Genomic DNA, 19,654 nt, shown 5'->3' on the forward strand with positions numbered 1-19,654 from the left:
AATAAATTGTGTCACGGTAATAATGTGATACAATGTAGAATTGTATAATAGAATACGGATGCTTTTTTAGTATCCACAGTACTGTAAATGTTGTAAATACGACCTTTTTAATATCACGAATTTTCATCAAATGCAAGAAATACAAGCTCGCTTAAACTACTTTAACGCTTTAATGCACTGTTATATTTAAATTTAATTCAAACCCTCTTTTAAATTCAGCGTCCAACAATCTTCACGGAATAGAGTAAACATAACTATCGCGGACTGTAGCATTTGCGTATATGCTGGGGTCACGTTCTCGCCGTTCTTTCATACCCGCTCTAAGAAAATAAATGACGCGGACGTAACGAGCAAACACCAAAAAAGAGATATTATTACGAGTACGGCGGTACTCGTCGGGCAGCGGAAGAAGGAGAAAAAAAGCGACGTGACAAAGAGCGAGGTAGCGGCGTACAGCCGCGCTAAAAAATGGGGTAGGATAAACAGACGATGCAAGGGTTAGAAGTTAGAGGAACCGGAATGCCGCTTATAATTACGAGGCTTTCGAAACTCGATAAATCCAAACGCGGTTGTTTAAGAAACAAATTAGACGAAATGACGATATGGACGTTTCGAAGACGTCGCCGCCGCCGTCTCGTTTTCGACATTTTCTTTGTCAATTTGCGATTGCGAATCGCAAGGAAACTCGTGGAACGTAATTGTCACTGAAGGAGACGAAAGGGTTCCCAGGACGAGTGCAAGCGGGAGGGATGATAAGGGAAAGTAGAAAAGAGGAGAATGAGATAGATAAAGGGTATAGTAGTTGGATGAGATCGTTAAGAGGGTTGTCGAGCATCCTGGATATTGGCCCTGATAATAGACCATCCTCCTAAACGCTCGTTCGCGTTCATCCCGAAAACTCTCACGAGCGCATCCTTCTCTTCTTCTTTTCTCGTACTCTATCCTTCAGATAATTCGTCCATACCTTATTCGATTCCATCTATATTAGATTTCTTCATTAAGACGTTATATTAGTCGAATACCAGAATAAAGCAATTACAAACAATGACGATTAATAAAGAGCCGTTTCGAGAGAACTGCCAAATCTGTGTAAACCATTCTTTCAGGCGAGGGGGGGGGGGGTTGGTGCATCGCCTTTATTAAGTATATAGATAATAATTAATCTTTAATCTATATACATAAAACAAAGTCGGGTTAGTTACACCACTTATAACTCAAGAACGGCTGGACAGATTTTAATGATCTATGATTTGTTGGATTCGTCTCCGCCCCGAAAAGCAAAAAAACAAAAAAAAAAAAAAAAAAAAAAAAAATAGAGAAATACCGGGGCCGGGGCAAAGCCCGGCGGAGCATGCTAGTATATATATATATATATATATATATATATATATATATATATATAATAATTAATATATATAATATTTTAATATACATATACACTTTTTGCTTTTCATCGTTCGAATAGATTGCTGTTAACATAAAGATGACTTAATACAATATTTGATTTGATATAATATAGTCATAATGAAACGTCCGTGGATCGCGAGGCGGTATCGATCGATAACTATAAACTCATTACCTCACCGATCGGTGCTGTTATCGACGATCCTGATAACAATCAATAGAGCATGTACTCACCCGCGTGCTTTCCGGAAGTGCGTGGCACTCACTGTCTTGCGAGCCGCCCTCGGAGTCACATCATCTCTGCTTACTGTCTCGTGCGGGCCGCCCTCGGGAGCACACACGCCAGCATACACATACACTACCGTGAGGTGAGTCAATTTATCACATTATTCTCGCTAAAGAGCTTTATATCCTCCTTATTACAATTACGACCCTTCGAGTCTCGTTTTCATATTCGCCTTTTCCTTTTCGCCTCCGGAGAAATTAACAGTACTTCGAACACAAACATTGAAAATAATTTTTGGCATTGGATGATTCGTTTTTTCGTAACACAAATATACCTGAAAATGACTTGAATTCAGATTGCAAAATAACATCAAACACGATCGATAAATTCAAGTCGTTTATACGCTTCATTTACCGCGAGAGATTCACTTAATATGACAAACGTGTATGTTAAGCGCGTCACTTTGGCGTGTGCAAGCTGGAAATTAATTCAAGATTAAAACCAACATTTAAGTGCGCCTGGCATCCCCCACTTAGTCGCGATCTCCGAGAACTAAATCTCGAATCACAGATTAATTTGACACGCGCCGGTTTAATGTCAACCAAAGCGACAAGAATGGCAGGAATCTGAAATTCCATTAGTCCAATTCAGCCGGATTCGAGATTACATACCGCGTATATATACGTATGAAGCCCACTGTACGTATAGGGCTGACACCACATTCAGTTTTCACCTTAATTATTTTCACAAAGATGGCAGTCAGTGCATGCGATGAAAGCTAAATGTATTTTCTTCAATTGACAGAAATGATATATGATCTGAAGTTAATTAATAACATAAGAAACGCATCAGATATAACTCAAGCATTTCTCGTTTATACACTGACTACATTTTCAGTTAGCAATCTATCATAATTGTTTGATCAATCATCGTTATATTTAATATTATATTTAATAATTAATTAGAGAAGAGATATCATTTTCAGTCGGGCTGGATTTTGGTAGTCTAATAATAATATTTCTGTGTAAATTTGGTATACCTTTTCCAACTCGGCAAACTGCGCGCCGATTATTCTTAAAGCAATATATAAACCCACAAAGTTAAATTGATAATTGATTTAACATATGATGCTAATAAGCTCCATTCATTCACTAAAGAATTTATTACGAAAAATATCACCCCAGCCAGGGTTCGAGTCTGGATTTACAATTCGACAGTCGTCTTTATACCAATTCGACCACTAAGACATGTGGTGATGTTTATCACAATAACATTAATAATTATTTAATATTCTAATTATAAGAGAGATAACTCTTTAAGGAATTGGTGATCATGCTTCGTAATCAAATATAGTCTTATTTTAAGAGAAAATTTGTTTCTTTTGCCAGCCGTGCAACTTTTCAAACATATATAGGGAATAATTTACGTCATTAAGCGTTTTACGAATACTATTATACGTTCTAGATGGAAAATCTTTTTGGGCGAAGTGAAGAACGCGAGAATTCGTTTAACTCGATCCCGGACGGATTCGACCGGTTTTTCGTATCGCAATTTGCGATGTTAATCAAAATTACGAAAGAGCCACGGCGATGGGAAGTATAAGGCTATCATGAAAAGCCGCTTATGCAAATCTTCGGACAGCTGTCTCAGGTAAGAAAAAGACTTTCTATGTTATGGCGAACGTATATATCCGTCTATATAAATTATACGTATATAAACGTTTCGACATTGAGATGGATCTAGCGCAAAGTTCTTCCTTCGCTTTCTTTTTTCCGTCGACGGTCGTCTTCTTTGTCCGTGCGCGCTCTCCTGCCAGTCAGCCTTTTCTACCGATATAATTAACGACATGAGTTATTCTCTGTTAGATTCTAGACTTAACGGGTCGCTTTACGACGGTGAAGGCACCGTAACGCTTCAAAAGCTTGCGCGTAAATGTATGCGGTTTATAACGACGAGCGGTTAACGTACTACGATCGTCTCAAATCCTTCAGCCGTATCTTTTGGAAGGAGCAAAGTCATTCTCACGGATAGAAATATTCGTTTAATATGAAAAAATGCCTATATATATATTATATATATATATATATATATATATATATATATATGTATATATAAACGTATCTATATATAAACTTAAAATATGCAAGCATTAATAAATTAAGAATTAAACTTTGAAAAATCGATCTCGGGTTATTTTTGATATCTTTATAACGAATGTCGGGATACAAGAGACGAAATAATAAGAAACTTATTATTTAAAGATCTGTATATTTATAGTCGCGTTATTATTAACGAGAAAAAGTATTATTATCGCATGTCGTTGAATTAAACCTCGATTAACAATGTAGCTTTCAAAATGTTCTCGATCAAGCAAAATTATGTAATCATTATCTTAGGCGATAATATTTTCTATTTAAAAAATCGAAATAATTTAGAGAAATAATACGTAATAAGTTTCTTTAAAGATCACATCCAGATATGTCTCACGTCGCATTTTAAATTCTGCATCCAATTTCAATAACGTAATACGTTTATTATTCTCTAATTGAAAGCGCGCGGAGATACGTGAATTATTGAATCGATTGATTTAAATAACGGAGAGCGATGATAAATCATTTATTAGTACATGTATTTTGCAGGATTTATGCATTCGCGGAACATATTGTGCGCGCAATACTAAATTTTCGATGTTTTCGAAATTCCATCGTGTTCTTAATTAGACGGTAACTTAATTGACTTTATTAATCGCATCGCGCCACGCGGTTTCACATCATTGGAATCTCATGATACAGGCGGCAGTTATTTTTTAAAATGCTTAAATTATTTTCCCATGTCGTTTTGCGAATCGATTTAAATGTAATTCGCTTACTATTTTCGAATTGAGTTGAAGTTGAGACTGTTGAGATGAGAGCATAGAGTATATATGTATAAGGTAATACGCGAGTCGTCGGATTCAGTTTACATTAACACAGAGCCACGATCGTTTATCAATAATCGGTTAGAAATACAAGGAGGAAAACATTCGGCTTTTACATTGTTACATTCCATTTCATAGCACGGTACGTTAAATATTTCGGAACATAAACCAACTAGCGCGGCCTTGGTATTTGTTGTACATACCCCGTACTGAGCGTTATGTTTACACACGAGGTCGCCGCGCTATCATTTGTTTAGTGAAACTCGAGCGAGCAGGTATTAGTGGCGTGAAATCGCTCCGCGTGTGTGTAAGTATTGTCGCTTTTAGATACTTTTATAGAAACGCGATTATCGAAACGGTTAACAATTATTGTTCCGCGGCGTTGATTAATTCTTACAATTAACGAAAATCGAGGCGACACGGCTGTTTACCGAAGCAGGACACCTCGATTTATGTCTCCGAAATAAAAATCTAAGTAAGTAGAAACAAAATTGTCATAATTGTTCCAATGAGAGATTTAGCGAGCAACAATTATCTTATGCCATTTCTCACGCTTGGATTTGGATTTATTTCTTGCTCTTTGAGTCTTTTGCCGAGTAAAATGTATCGAATCTCGATTGAATTTTTTGGAACCATTTATATCGCATTCTGATTAGTCATTGGCTCAATTTTGTTAATTGTCTATGCGTCTCGCATGAAAATAGAATCAGATATCGACTTTTGAACCATAGATTTAGGAAGAAATAAACGGAAAGTAAGCTGCTACTGTATGGACAAGGAAGAAGGTGGATAAGAGAGAGATGACGCGCAGGAGGGGAAATCACGATCTGAATTTGACAAATTTCGTTTAGCCTCGGAAACGTTCGGACTAGACGGACGCGCGAGAACACACGGCGTGATCGCGGGCGTGATCGTCGCTCGCGCACGCACTGACCCACCAAAGCGACAACCACGTCCGTGTGCTGTCGCGCGTCCGAATGTTTCCAAGCCTAACCGAAGTATGTCGAGTTCAAGTCGTCATTTTCCTTCCCGCGTTCCCGCCGCGCGCTATTATCTCGCAGGCTTAAGCCCCTTGCACAATAGGCGATAGCGATAGCGATACAAAGGTATAGCTTTGTCGGCAACCTTGTCGCTGTCGCTATCGCTATCGCTATCGCTATCGCCTATTGTGCAAGGGGCTTTACATTTCGCTTATTTCTTCATTCTTCCTGTGTTTCATACAAATCTTTCGGTTGTTAGTAGAATATCGCGGTAATTATTCAGTTTACACCCCTCACCTCCGATTTTGATGAACTTAGGCTTATTCGACGCGTTTTTGCACGAAACGAACGAATCTGGCAGAAAAAAGTGTCGCTTTGCCCCGCGACGCGAGATATTAATCGTTAAAGTTGACAGGAATCAAGTTATGATTCCTGTCATACCGACGACATGTAGCAACACTGAACTCATGCACTGAACGTGCCCTCTGCGGCCACATGCGCATGCTCAGTGGTCGCACGCGCATGTAAAACTGCGCTAATTTTAAGGTAGTTGTCTCGTCAGGGCATGTATTAGATAAAGTTTTCGATTTTGGATTTTATATCAAATTATATGATCAGCTTTGCAGTCGATTTTTTCTGTGGCTCCTTACCGACTATTTACTCTAGAAAATCGATCTCGAAAATCACAAATTTTGCATTACTTCATACAGACGGCCAGAAAAAGAAGGCTCTATCACGGTTTCAATCACATATTTTTCGCATTTTTCGATTAGATGAAGTGAGAAAAAACATTGCTTTTTGTACATTAGATTTCGAAGAATCCGATGCAACCATAAAATATATAGTTTACCGGAGATTTCGCTGCTAATTTTTTAGTTTATTTTAGTGAAAATGCGGTAATCGAGCAGACATTCTTTAGTCGAGGTAAGGTTGGGAAGACTTGGCAAGCCGCTGGCTAATCACTGTAGTTGCAGGTTATGAGGCTCGTCTTTCTTAGCCGAATTGAATAGTAATTGACACCCCTGTCATGCGTTTTGAAACCCTTTCTCAGTAATTGTCAAAATTCAATCGAAAAGGAGATGTAACCTCACTTGTAACCTTTCTCGACGACTCGCATGATCAGCTGATCAAAACGGAGTCAAATGAGAAAAATCACATAATTTGGAAAAAATAACATACTTTGGCACGTATGAAATTTTACACCATCAATCATAAAATTAATTTTCCCTTAACTAAAATTGCCTGAAATATATTTCTGAACGTGAAAACCTACAAACAGTCACATGACTAGCACGTAGCGAGACGCCTACCTTAAATGAATCAATCGTGCAGAATAACCAAGCATCTCGATTGAAGCAGTTAGGTCTTAAATTGTAGATGTTATGCATGCACATGCACACACACACACACACACATACACACACACGGGGGGGAGGGTGCGAGAAGGGGCCCCCGAAGACCCCTTCTCGCACCCCCCCCCCCGTGTGTGTGTGTGTGTGTGTGTGTGTGTGTGTGTGTGTGTGTGTGTGTGTGTGTGTGTGTGTGTGTGTGTGTGTGTGTGTGTGTGCGTGCGTGCGTGCGCGTGCGTGCGTGCGTGCGTGCGTGCGTGCGTGTGTGTGTGTGTGTGTGTGTGTGTGTGTGTGTGTGTGTGCTTCCCATGCATAATTAAACTAAAGAAACTCCCAGCGTGAGCCCCAACTGCTTGAATCGAGATGCTTGGTTATTCTGCACGATTGATTCATTTAAAATTGGCGCAGTTTTACATGCGCGTGCGACCACTGAGCATGCGCATGTGGCCGCAGGGCACGTTCAATGTTGCTACATGTCGTCGGTATGACAGAAATCATAACCTGATTCCTGTCAACTTTAACGATTAATATCTCGCGTCGCGGGGCAGAGCGACACTTTTATCTGCCAGATTCTTTCGTTTCGTGCAAAAACGCGTCGATTGAGCCTAAGTTCATCAAAATCGGAGGTGAGGGGTGTAAACTGAATAATTACCCAATTAATACGCACGCGTGTCGCGTGCGATTAACATCGGAAATACCGTGCAAAGTGCCGCGCGATCACAATTTATCGTGTTTCAGCAGCGAGTGAATATTGTGTGGGTACCACGAAGAAGCTGTACTTATAACAAAGAAACAAGGGAGAAGACGGAGGTCCGGGAAGGCATCGGGCGACGCGACGGCGGAGAAACCGTGGGGTGAGAATTTAATTACCATTCTCTCTATTTGTGTTTATTATGAAATTTTATAAAAGGAGCTTTCCAGCAAATCGACACAAACGTCGTTCTATATATTAGTTGCTTTCCATTTACACTCAAGTGATCTGCCTGATTGTGAGTCACTCAGATATGTGAGTATTTTATACTCAGGTAAGATATGTCATCTTGTATTTACCTGCTTATTTTGGTGACAAAGTTATCGCATAATAATACAGGTCCATAGCCTGTTATTATTTGGCCTAGTTTACACCGTGCGTTTAGGCCGCGACCTATACCTTATATTCAACCTAAACACGATAGGTCGCGACGATGTAAACGGTTGCGACCTCGCTTGGGTCAGGTCTCTTTTTCGCGTGCCCTGACCTAAATTAAGTCACACGACGTAACGCGTGTAAACGCAGGTGATCTAAAGACCGCCTAAAGTGCAGAGAGTGTACCAATAGATACTGGATACTGGATTTTTATCTATATTTGACCAAAAGTATCATAGGTCTACATGGTGTGAACGTTTTGTTTAGCAGCCTATTTTAGGTCAAGGCGTAGGTCAGGTCGCGATCAGGTCGCACGGTGTAAACTAAGCCAATTGTGAGTTTATTACATTAATTAAAGCACAATTGGTCTCGATTGTGGATAAAAACTCAGTTGAATCTCACTTGCCAGCATGCAAAAAGAACATGCACGAATTGTGACGTCACAAGTGAGAATTATCTGAGTTTTGATGTAAATGGAAAGCAACTATTCTTTCTTTTTTGGCAATAAGTAACAGAGACAAAACGACACTTTTGTCGACTTGTGTCGCCTAGCTATTGCTGGAAAGTTTTCCCATAAGCTTGTACATTTAAGAAAAACTCTTTTTCGGAAATACAATCATCTTATGCCCGTGATAATCATTTTTTGAAATAGCAATTATTCCGAGCACTGTTCTAATTCAAATACATTTGTGTTTTGCAGTTTTCGACACAGTTTGCATTGCAACTGCCGCTGTTGCGCCATCATATCGGTGAGTCATAAATTATTTTCTATTAAATTGAGGTAATAGATCTGTGAAGATAAATTGTATATAATATATATCTGGTATGTGTTATATGAAATGTATGTATATAATTATATGCATCAAAGAGAGAGAAAGAATATATACTATAAATAAATATAACACTTCAAAGATCCATTGCCTTAAAATGAATAGGTTATTTATTTCAAAATTAGGTTCAATATATAATTCTGGAAGTTTATAATATATAGGGTGTAAGTATTGGTCGATTTATTGTGTAAGAATGCACCGCGTGCAAAATTCACAGAATAGTTATATCGAGCACATTTTGCTATTCTGTTAGAAAATATTATTATGAGATATCTCGGTTGTCTATATAAAATTCAGTTCGGATAATCTCGTAAGCATAAATAAAAAATGTAATAGAGAATATATTTCACTGATAGATTTAAAAAGTGATAATGTATAGATGATAAAAAGATTTCTGTGAATAATAAATTACCTACTATATATTTGGTAGAAATAATTATTCCACTTTCTGCCGAGCATTTTCTACACACAGACAAAATACAAATTTTTTTGAGGAAACATGATAGAAAATACTATAAGGATATGTTATATTAATAATATCAATTAGACAGCTATGACATAAATGTATATAAGACACAAATATCTTGCTTGCTCAGATTTTCAGTGCTCATGCGATACGATTACCATGAGCTTTATATTGTAAAACTGTCAGTGTCTTATTTGTCACAATTTATTCTATTTTTTCTTTTTTCGTATTTTTTGCTACTTGAACAATAAATTAAAAAGTTTAATCATTATAAATGTATTTTATATAAAACTGTCTAATTGATATTATTAATATAACATATCCTTATAGTATTTTCTATCATGTTTCCTAAAAAAAATTTGTATTTTATCTGTGTGTAGAGAATGCTTGGCAGAAAGTGGAATAATATTTCTACTGAATATATAGGTAATTTATTATTTATAGAAATCCTTTTATCACATTCACACATTATCACTTTTTATCATTTTTTAAATCTACCAGTAAAATATATTCTTTGTTACATTTTTTATTTATGCTTACGAGATTATCCGAACTAAGTTTTAGAGACAACTGAGATATCTCAATAATATTTTCTAACAGAATAGCAAAATGTGCTCGATATAACTATTCTGTAAATTTTGCACGCGGTGCATTATACGAAATAGAGATAAAATTTTATTATTTTCCTTTCTTTTCTTTTTCTAAATATTCTTTGAATTGTATTTGTAGCCTGCAGGTAGTTTTTCAATATTCTTCTAGAATTACATATTAAACCTATAGAATTATATATGCGTATAAGGTTATAGAAGAAAATAATACTCAGAAAGAAATTATGTTTTAAATGTATGTATCATAAGTATAAATAAAAAACTAAATAATTATTACTAATTATATTTACTTTTATAACGCACAAATAAAAAAAAATCTTAATCTTTTTGCCAATTATAGTAGCTCATTCATACTTATTAACAACTTCATTTTATTTATCAATATTTAAAACAAACTAAAATGATATCAAATCGAGTAAATATTTTTCTGTGAAATATAACAAGGAAACATCTATATGAATCGTCCCAGATTTAATTAATTGTTAAACTGTCCGATAACCTTTTTTAAAATATGAAATTTTATTGATTGATTTATTATTTCATCATTCTTAAGACGAAACTAATATGTGTGAAATTGATTTTTATCAATATTTTTTTATTTTTTACAAAGCACACGTGTACTTACGTAAATAATTTATTTGCAATATAATTAATTTGTTTTACGTTAATTTACGATTATGAATTTATTATAGTGCTCTTCTTTCACGTTGTGACGAATCGAGCTTTGGCGTGCGATTAGGTTGCACACTAACGCGATATATTCGGGTGGGTCATAATAAGGGATTAATTTAAATGCATAACGCGCTATTGGCGCGGACGTTATAAATTCTATCTTCTCGATTAATATTCGGTGCCATTGGTGACTTGTTGATCCGTTCGTCGGATGTATGTACATCATATTCAATCATAACCACACTCACGTAATGTAAATCTCATTATAACGAGTGTGCCGCAATCCAATATTGCCAGTACATCTGCCATCGATATTAGCAAGTTACATTTGTGTCGATTTAGTATAATGGATTTTCTATGTACCAACGTTGATATCAACGGCCAGGGGATGAATGTCACCGCGTTGTTGTAATCGCACGAGCGAGAAGTTACACGCGTACGTGTATATATCTTGATGTCGTTGATATCGGACAACTATTCAAAATTGGTCTGATTTTATCTTAATCGCTATATCGAGGAACGCATATGATTAATAAATTAAATTACCGTTGGCGATCTATCGCGAATATAAGGCAAAATTACAATGCGCGGAATTGGGAAAAGCGAATAAATTCGTATCGACATATTGCGTTTATTTCAATCCTGCCTAATTTAAAATGCTTGTATTTATCTAAAAGGAGATGGAATTTTATTCTCGATCACGTTTAAAAATTTTTTTGATTTTTGAAAGTATAATTTTATCTCTACATTGACCAATTTTTTAATCTTTTCAAAGCTACACATATATATCTTACAATTCTTTTATATACAATTCATATAAAGTTTCTTACGAAGTAAATAAAAAGATAGTAGGCGCTTTTTAATGAAACTTTTGTTACTGATATTTTAATACAACGAAAAGAAACTGAATACAGTCGTATTGTATATTAATTGTATAGAAAAAATAGCACATGTGTATATTGACGATTATATATATTTTAAAAAACAGTAGTTATCTGGTCAGGTATTTTGTGTGTATAAACTTCTCTTATTTTTTTCTCTATTTTGCATTGATAAAAATTTATCGATATTGAGAAAAAAAATTATAACATTTACGCCTGGTTGCAATCGAAAGAAATGATATAATGCGAGAGAACATATAAAAAAAAGTAAGAGAAAATAAAGAGTTTCCGAATTACGCGCAAATATGACTGTTTCACGAAGCATCTCAGCGATAGAGAAACTCTCATCTACAATTCGAAACAGTTTTTATTTCTTATAAATCTTTTCAGGAAGGGGACGATCTAGAGGGTTTTATTTTAATATTTCAAGCAATTTCCGAGACACTTGCCTCTCGCGATGTCAAACACATAAGCCATTGTCTTATCGATCACGCCTATAAATGTGACTTCTGTTAGGAATTGCGAATCATAGATCGCTTCATAAGACTGATGCGCGCGGTATTCGGGACGTCAAACTGAATGACGGGGAGTCGCGGCGGTATTGTAAACGGCGCGGATAGGTATTGGTGTGTCGATCACGGTGAGAGAAAAGTAGTCTCGAAAGTGCGGAACGCCGATAGTTTCCTCTCCTTCATATGCCGAGGCGCATTTCTATCACGAATTGGAATATCCTGGCTGAAGTGAAGCGCGCGGCGAATGATGAACCGGGTGCCGTTGCCGTTGGGAGCGTCTTGAAAGCCAGGCCCGAAAATAAAATTTGACGTTCCGCGGGTGATGAACCGCGATGACGAGAGACGATAAAGGGGCGCGGGCGAAACGATACCGCGGAGAAACGCGCGAATTTAAAATACAGGAGGCATTACTCGGTAGGAATCACTCGACTGATCTCATATAAGAATAGCGACGAAACGGGATCTGTGAAGTTGGTACCGGAACTTTCTTTACAACTAATTCTAACAGAACTCTTTTAGAACTGTCAAAAATAATCGTTAAACCGTGTAAAATCTTCAACACGACACTTGTCATTAAGCGTCGTGCTGGGCGTGGATTACAAAAATTGTTTAAAAAATAGCTAATCACCGGAACTGTTTGTAAAAATAATTCTAAATCATAGAACTCCGCTAGAACTACCGAGAACTTTCTTCAGAACTGCGGAAAATCATCAGCACGACACATATTCACTAAGTGTCGTGCTGGACGTAATTGTTAAAATTGTTTAAAAAATTGTTAATCACCGGAACTTTCTTTACGACTAATTCTAAGGCACAGAACTCTTTTAGAACTGTCAAAAATAATCGTTAAACCGCGGAAAATCTTCAGCACGACACTTGTCATTAAGCGTCACGCTGGGCGCGGACATCATAATTGTTTAAAAATGTTAATTGGTGGAATATCGATCTAAAATTGTATATATGTGTGGAATTTGATTAGAACTATCGGGAACTCTTGTGAAATATTATAATATTCAACGCATTTTGGTACTTTAAAGGAGAAGTGTCGTGCTAGATTCGCGAAGTAGCACGACATTATTTCAATTTCGATTTTTTAATATAAGGAATGCGGAACTCTTTTTAATTTTTATCAGAAACTGTAGAACTATGAACAGTGCTACCAGAACTTTTATAATTTTTTTGAAATTTGTAGAATGTCGTGCCAACTTCACAGATCCGACGAAACGTCACTATGAATTACTTTCCTTTCTCAGCGATAGCTAAGTTATGTATCATTTTGATACAACGAAGAACGATATTGCTCCTATATCACTGCCGCTCCTGTGCTCATGTAACGTTCTCAGAATAAACTCATATCGCGATCGACAATTTTAAAAGTCGAACGATGTCGGATCTAATATGCAAAAACGGCTGCAATTGTTTGTCAATTGTAATTTTATTAAATTTTTTTTATTAATGCATTTCCGCTTTTGATTAATTCCGATCCGACGCTATTCGAGCTTGACTCGTAAAATCCGATATCGTAGATGTATTTTTGAACATTATTTACATATTAAACCCGATTCTGGAACTGATGACCCAGTTTCTGAAATCAGTAATAAGTTAACCGTGTGCACTCGCGTATGCGGGAATGAAAAACGTCTGCACGCTTCGATCGTTGCATTTTCTGCAGACATTCGGGGTGAGATTTAAAATTATTGAAGCAGTATATTTCCTCATTTAACGATCACTCCTGATTTTGTACTTTTAAAGTTTTCTCGAACACGAAACTTCTTTCTAGCGCGCCAAGTGCTCGTCCTTTCTTGCATCGAGTAAATTTATAGTGCGACACCGGTAGAAACGAAGATGGAAACTTCCTGACAAATTATATATACGATACAATTTATATGCGCCGGAAGTTCTAATGACCGGATGATGAAAATTATATGTCATCCGCGTATATGCGCGATTATGTACCTCAATCATTAATTTAATCTACGTTTCGCGCAAAGATTTTCATTTTATACTCAAAACAGGTATGCGATACCTATTTATTATCAATAACGAGTTAAAAAAATAAGCTATACATGTAATTATTTTTGCGTGATTTATAATGTCTGTGAAGTTAGCCCCTCTTTTTCAAAATTCGGAAAATTTTATTAGAGTTCTGGATTCCCCAGAAAGAGTTCTAGAGTTCTCTGTAGTTTTTAAAAAGAGTTCCGTCATTTAAAATGGTGAAAACACCATTTTAAAAATGGGGGGGGGGCTAACTTCACGACGCCCCTTATTTTTGAAAAAATGAATCTTTTATGGTAGTTCCGGATAGATTTCGATGAGTTTTAGAGTTCCCTATAGGTTTTAACAAGAGTTCCGTTCAAATAAGCCCAAAAATCGATGTCAAAGTTGAACAAAAAATTTCCATTTTTTTTTAAATAAGTTTTTTATGGTAGATTCAGAAAGATTGGGTGACCCTTTGGAGGGCTGTAACTTTTGAAATATCGGTCGGAGCGCTTCGGACCTTAATAGTTTTCGATAGAACTTTTCAGGGGGCTACCGGAACTCCGGTAAAAACTGCCGATTTCCGAAAAAAAAAATTACCTTTTGGGACTTAGAAAATTTTCGAGGTGACCCTTTGAATGGCTGTAACTTTTGAAATATCGGTCGTAGCGCTATAAAACCTAATAGGGAACTCTAGAACTTGTCGAAATCTTTCTGAATCTACCATAAAAACTTATTTTTTTAAAAAAGTGAAAATTTTTTGTTCAACTTTGACATCGATTTTTGGGCTTATTTGAACGGAACTCTTTTTAAAACCTATAGGAAACTTTAGAACTCATCAAAATCTATCCGAAACTACCAAAAAAGATTCATTTTTTTCGAAAATGGGGGGCGCCGTGAAGTTAGCCCCCCCATTTTTAAAATGGTGTTTTCACCACTTTAAATGACGGAACTCTTTTTAAAAACTACAGAAAACTCTAGAACTTTTTCTGGGAAATTCAGAACTCTAATAAAATTTTCCGAATTTTGAAAAAAGGGGGTCAATTTCACAGACATTTCACATTTATATATTATTTTGTTTTATTACCGATTATTTGCTTATCATTGAATATTGCTTATCTATAATATTACTTCTGTTCATATACTGCAACACGTTGCGATATAAACAAAAATGACTATTTTAAATAATGTGATGATGATATCGCAACGGTATCATGCGGAAAACGTGGTAATGAATAGATAAACTGCCTTTGATGTATTGACGAGCGTTGCAATTTACTCACAAACGTAAACGTCGCGATATCTCATTACACGTGTAAAATACAAGAGTGTGGCGGTCTACGCCACCGAAAAAGCGCGTTCGCGCACCTAATTGTGCAGCGCACCGACTTACCGACGCGACGGTAAGTTCGCGGCGACGCCGCTACGCGCCGCATCAAGAGAGCGGCTAACTCGTGTTTCATTTACAACCAGGCATAGTATAATAGGAGGCTCAGCGGGAGCCCAAAACCAGTTCCTTGGCGCCAGTTGCCGATATCAGTAGACAGAACTCTTCGCGCAAGAAGAGTTCGTAACCCCGCGGCGTTAATCGCCACAACTTCTCGGCGTAAATCGCCTGGAATCCTCGGCGTCAATCGCCGCGAGTCCTCCGGCGTCAATCGCCCAAACGACTCCTAGGCGTTAACCGCCGGCGCCTCGCGCCCACGGCGTCAATCGCCGCGAGTCCTCCGGCGTCAATCGCCCAAACGACTCCTAGGCGTTAAACGCCGGCGCCTCGCGCCCACCAATAGGCGACGACGGCGACAACGACGACACTCGATACCGCCAGACGGCGCTCCGGTCGCCTACGGTATATAAGGAGGCGACGCAGCAAACACAGCTCAGATTCGACCCTGAGAAGGCGCTAGTCGCCTGACAATTATCCACGCGCCAGCACCAGCATCACCACGCCGCGGATTACAAAGGAGCGACCTTCCCCTCCTCCTCCGGAGGACGGAAATAACCCGGCCATACGTCGCAAGACGCGACCAACGCCGCTCCGGGTTACCGCCAGGAAGGGCCGAGACGGCATCTACACGCGGCCACACCTTGGCGCTAGTCGCCAAAGATACGGCGCTTGGACGCCGTATACCCGCGGTATCCGGCCAGCGAAGTACGTGCCACCGCCGCCGCTTCCAGGGAGCGATCCCTACTCCAGGCTCATCCGCCCGGTTGAGCCAGTACCTCCACCTAGTGTGATCGTCGTACGCCGAAGGCCGGTCGTTTTATCGGACGCGTCGGCCAACACGACGAAACCCGGCAAAAGTGTCAGCCGCCGGACGACCTCGGACCGACCACCGACGCCAGGGGCGTTCCTAGACCTCACCGGCGAAAAAGAGAATTTGCCACCGTCAACGAAGCCATCCCCGTGCACCTGCGGCAGAGGACGACCAGCGCTACGGGACCAGGCCACGCAGACGAGCCCGAAGAAGCTGAGGGACCAGGGGACGCAAGCGAAACACCGGGGCGGCCGATCGACATACAATAATGTATACACAGACACACATACAGATGTATAACCTGTAAATATATGTATATAATGTATATCTGTCTCCTATTGACTACCCTCTTGCGATTCACTATCCTTGGGCCTTTCCTATGCGCACCCTAACCACAAGCGTAAGTAAGTTAAGATATAAGCGCCCATAAATTGGTGACCCCGACGTGATCGCAAAGGTAGTACAATGGCAACGGGAGGCAACGGAAGAATACAGATAACCGAGGAAAGCGTGAGCAAAGTCGCAATACGCATACCTCCGTTTTGGAGTGACGAACCCGAGCTATGGTTCGCCCAACTGGAAGGACAATTCGTCCTCAGTGGCGTAACTCAAGATTCTACAAAGTACTCATACGCCATCTCACAACTGGACTCTCATCAAATAAAAGAGATCAAAGACGTCATCACACAGCCCCCCGAAGCTGACAAATACGGGACTGTCAAGAGAGCTCTTATACAGCGAATGTCTGTTTCCCAAGAGCAGCGTACACGTCAACTCTTGGAGCACGAAGAATTAGGAGATCGCAGACCGACTCAATTCCTGCGACATCTCCGTACACTAGCGGGTGAAAACATACCCGACAGTCTGCTGCGTACTCTCTGGCTCGGAAGACTGCCTACAACAATGCAGACTGTGCTAGCCACTCGAGCCGAAGATCCCCTTAACAGCGTAGCTGAACAGGCCGATCGCATCCACGAAATGACCAACAAGGCCGTTGTAGCAGCCACAGCTACATCAGCAGTCCCGAGAGAATCACTGGAGGCACAAATCCAGGCTTTGACAAAACAAGTCGCTCAGCTCTCCACGCGACTTTCGAGGGATAAATCTCGGCAACGCGGTAACGACAGAAGTCGAAGCCGAAGCCGCAGCCAAAGCCGCAACCGCGGAACGTCCAAGGAAAAGAAGGACGATAAAAACGACAAGCATTGCTATTACCATAACCGATTTGGTGAAAAGGCGAAGAAATGCACGCAGCCGTGCACCTACAAGTCGGAAAAAGACCAGGGCGGTCACTGATGGCGGCCAGTAGACCAGCCCCAAGCCCTCGCCGCCTATTCGTCACATGCAGAGAAACTAAAAAGCGGTTCCTAATCGATACAGGATCAGACGTGAGTGTATTCCCTCGCTCTATGACAGCAGGATACATCGCGCCTACAACCTACGAACTCTACGCCGCTAACGGCTCGAAAATCACTACATACGGCTCGACCACATTACAGCCAGATCTTGGGTTACGACGTGCATTCCCATGGCGTTTCATCGTCGCTAACGTCACACAGCCCATCATCGGAGCCGATTTTCTCGCCCACTATCATCTCCTACCGGACCTACAAAAAGGCATCCTTCTCGATGGTAGGACGAGTCTACGCATAAAAGGCACGGCAGAAAGAGGGGCTGCAGAATCGATCAGAGTGTTGGCAATCGAAAACGAATACCACCGAATCTTGGCAGAATTTCCAGAGATTACAAAGGCTACTACCAAGACGCGTACGGTAAAACACGCCACACTGCATCATATCAAAACCACGGATGGCCCGCCAGTAGCATGCCGTCCCCGTCGGTTAGCTCCTGACAAATTAAAGGCAGCCAGGGCCGAGTTCGATCTCTTGCTACAAGAAGGGATCATACGACCTTCAAAAAGCCCATGGTCAGCACCGCTACACATGGTACCTAAGAAAGGCAACTCCTGGAGATCTTGTGGAGATTACAGGGGGCTCAATGCACGAACGGTACCGGATCGATATCCGATCCCACATATAGAAGACTTCTCGCAATCGTTACACGGGAAAAAGATCTTCTCAACATTAGATCTTGTGCGAGCATATAACCAAATACCCGTTAACCCGGACGACATTCCGAAGACGGCTATAACCACGCCCTTCGGTTTGTTCGAGTTCCTTTTCATGCCATTCGGGTTACGCAATGCCGCACAAACTTTTCAACGTTTCATCCACGAAGTCACAAAGGACCTGGATTTCTGCTACGATTATATTGACGATGTCCTCGTCGCGTCCGAAAATGAAGAAGAGCACAAAGAGCATTTGCGCATATTATTTAAAAAACTGCAAGAATACGGTATCATTCTAAATCCTGCCAAATGCGTCTTCGGCGCGAAAAAGGTCCTGTTTCTCGGCTACGAGGTCTCAGAAAAGGGCACACGACCTCCGCCAGAGAGGATCGAAGCGATCAAGAAGTTCTCGAAACCGGAGGACGTCCAACAACTCCGACGATTCCTGGGAACCCTAAATTTTTACCGCAGATTCATCCCCGAAGCCGCCAAGGATCAAGCAATTCTAAATGGCTTACTTGGCGGCCCGAAAACGAAAAAGAAGGCTCCAATAACTTGGAACGCTGAATTAGAAGCAGCCTTCGAAAAATGTAAGGACAGCCTGTCTCGTGCAACTATGTTGGCTCACCCGAAACCGGAGGCAGAAATCATCCTTACAACTGACGCATCCGATACAGCCATCGGAGCAGTTATTCAGCAGCGGGACGGAACAGAATGGCAACCACTAGCCTTTTTCAGTAAAAAGCTGAATCCGGCTCAGAGGAAATACAGCCCATACGACAGGGAGTTACTAGCAATCTACGCCGCCATCAAACACTACCGGCACATGCTAGAAGGAAGGCTCTTCACGGTCTTCACTGACCATAAACCGATCACATACGCTTTCCAGCAGGATCTGCTGCACAGCTCTCCCAGGCAAGCACGACACTTACAATACATCGGTCAGTTCACCACCGATATACGCCATATCTCAGGCAAAGATAACGTCGTCGCTGATGCCCTCTCAAGGATCGAAGAGATTCACGCAGCAATCAACCTAGAGGATCTATCCAGAGCACAGGAGGAGGATACCGAGGTCCAAGACCTATTACAAGGGAACTCTTCGCTCAAGCTCACTAAGATTCTGATACCTGGAACCAGTGCAGCACTGTACTGCGACACGTCAACCCCAATAGCACGTCCCTTCGTTACGCAACAATTCAGGAGACAAGTGTTCCAGTCATTGCACAGCTTATCGCATCCAGGAGTTAAAGCGACAGCAAAATTAGTCGCACAGAGGTACGTCTGGCCACGCATTAAAGCCGACTGCCAAGAGTGGGCACGAGCATGTCTCGCCTGCCAAAAATCGAAAGTTCATAGGCACAACCGATCGCCTCTCGG

General features: G+C 40.1%; 1 long non-coding RNA gene across 2 annotated transcripts in view; it reads left to right on the top strand.

Annotated features, from left to right (window-relative positions):
* Positions 1 to 1,432: 1,432 nt before the first annotated feature.
* The window catches only part of LOC143906507 (uncharacterized), a 110,619-nt gene continuing 92,397 nt past the window's right edge, over positions 1,433 to 19,654 (top strand). For both annotated transcript variants that reach the window (XR_013259547.1, XR_013259548.1), the window contains exons 1-4: positions 1,433 to 1,772; positions 3,095 to 3,280; positions 7,618 to 7,730; positions 8,703 to 8,751. This is a non-coding gene — a long non-coding RNA (uncharacterized LOC143906507). The remainder of the gene's footprint in view (positions 1,773 to 3,094; positions 3,281 to 7,617; positions 7,731 to 8,702; positions 8,752 to 19,654) is intronic.

Source organism: Temnothorax americanus, unplaced genomic scaffold (genome assembly GCF_048541705.1).
Source record: "Temnothorax americanus isolate GAGA-0224 unplaced genomic scaffold, ASM4854170v1 Scaffold72, whole genome shotgun sequence".
Lineage (NCBI taxonomy): Eukaryota > Metazoa > Arthropoda > Insecta > Hymenoptera > Formicidae > Temnothorax > Temnothorax americanus.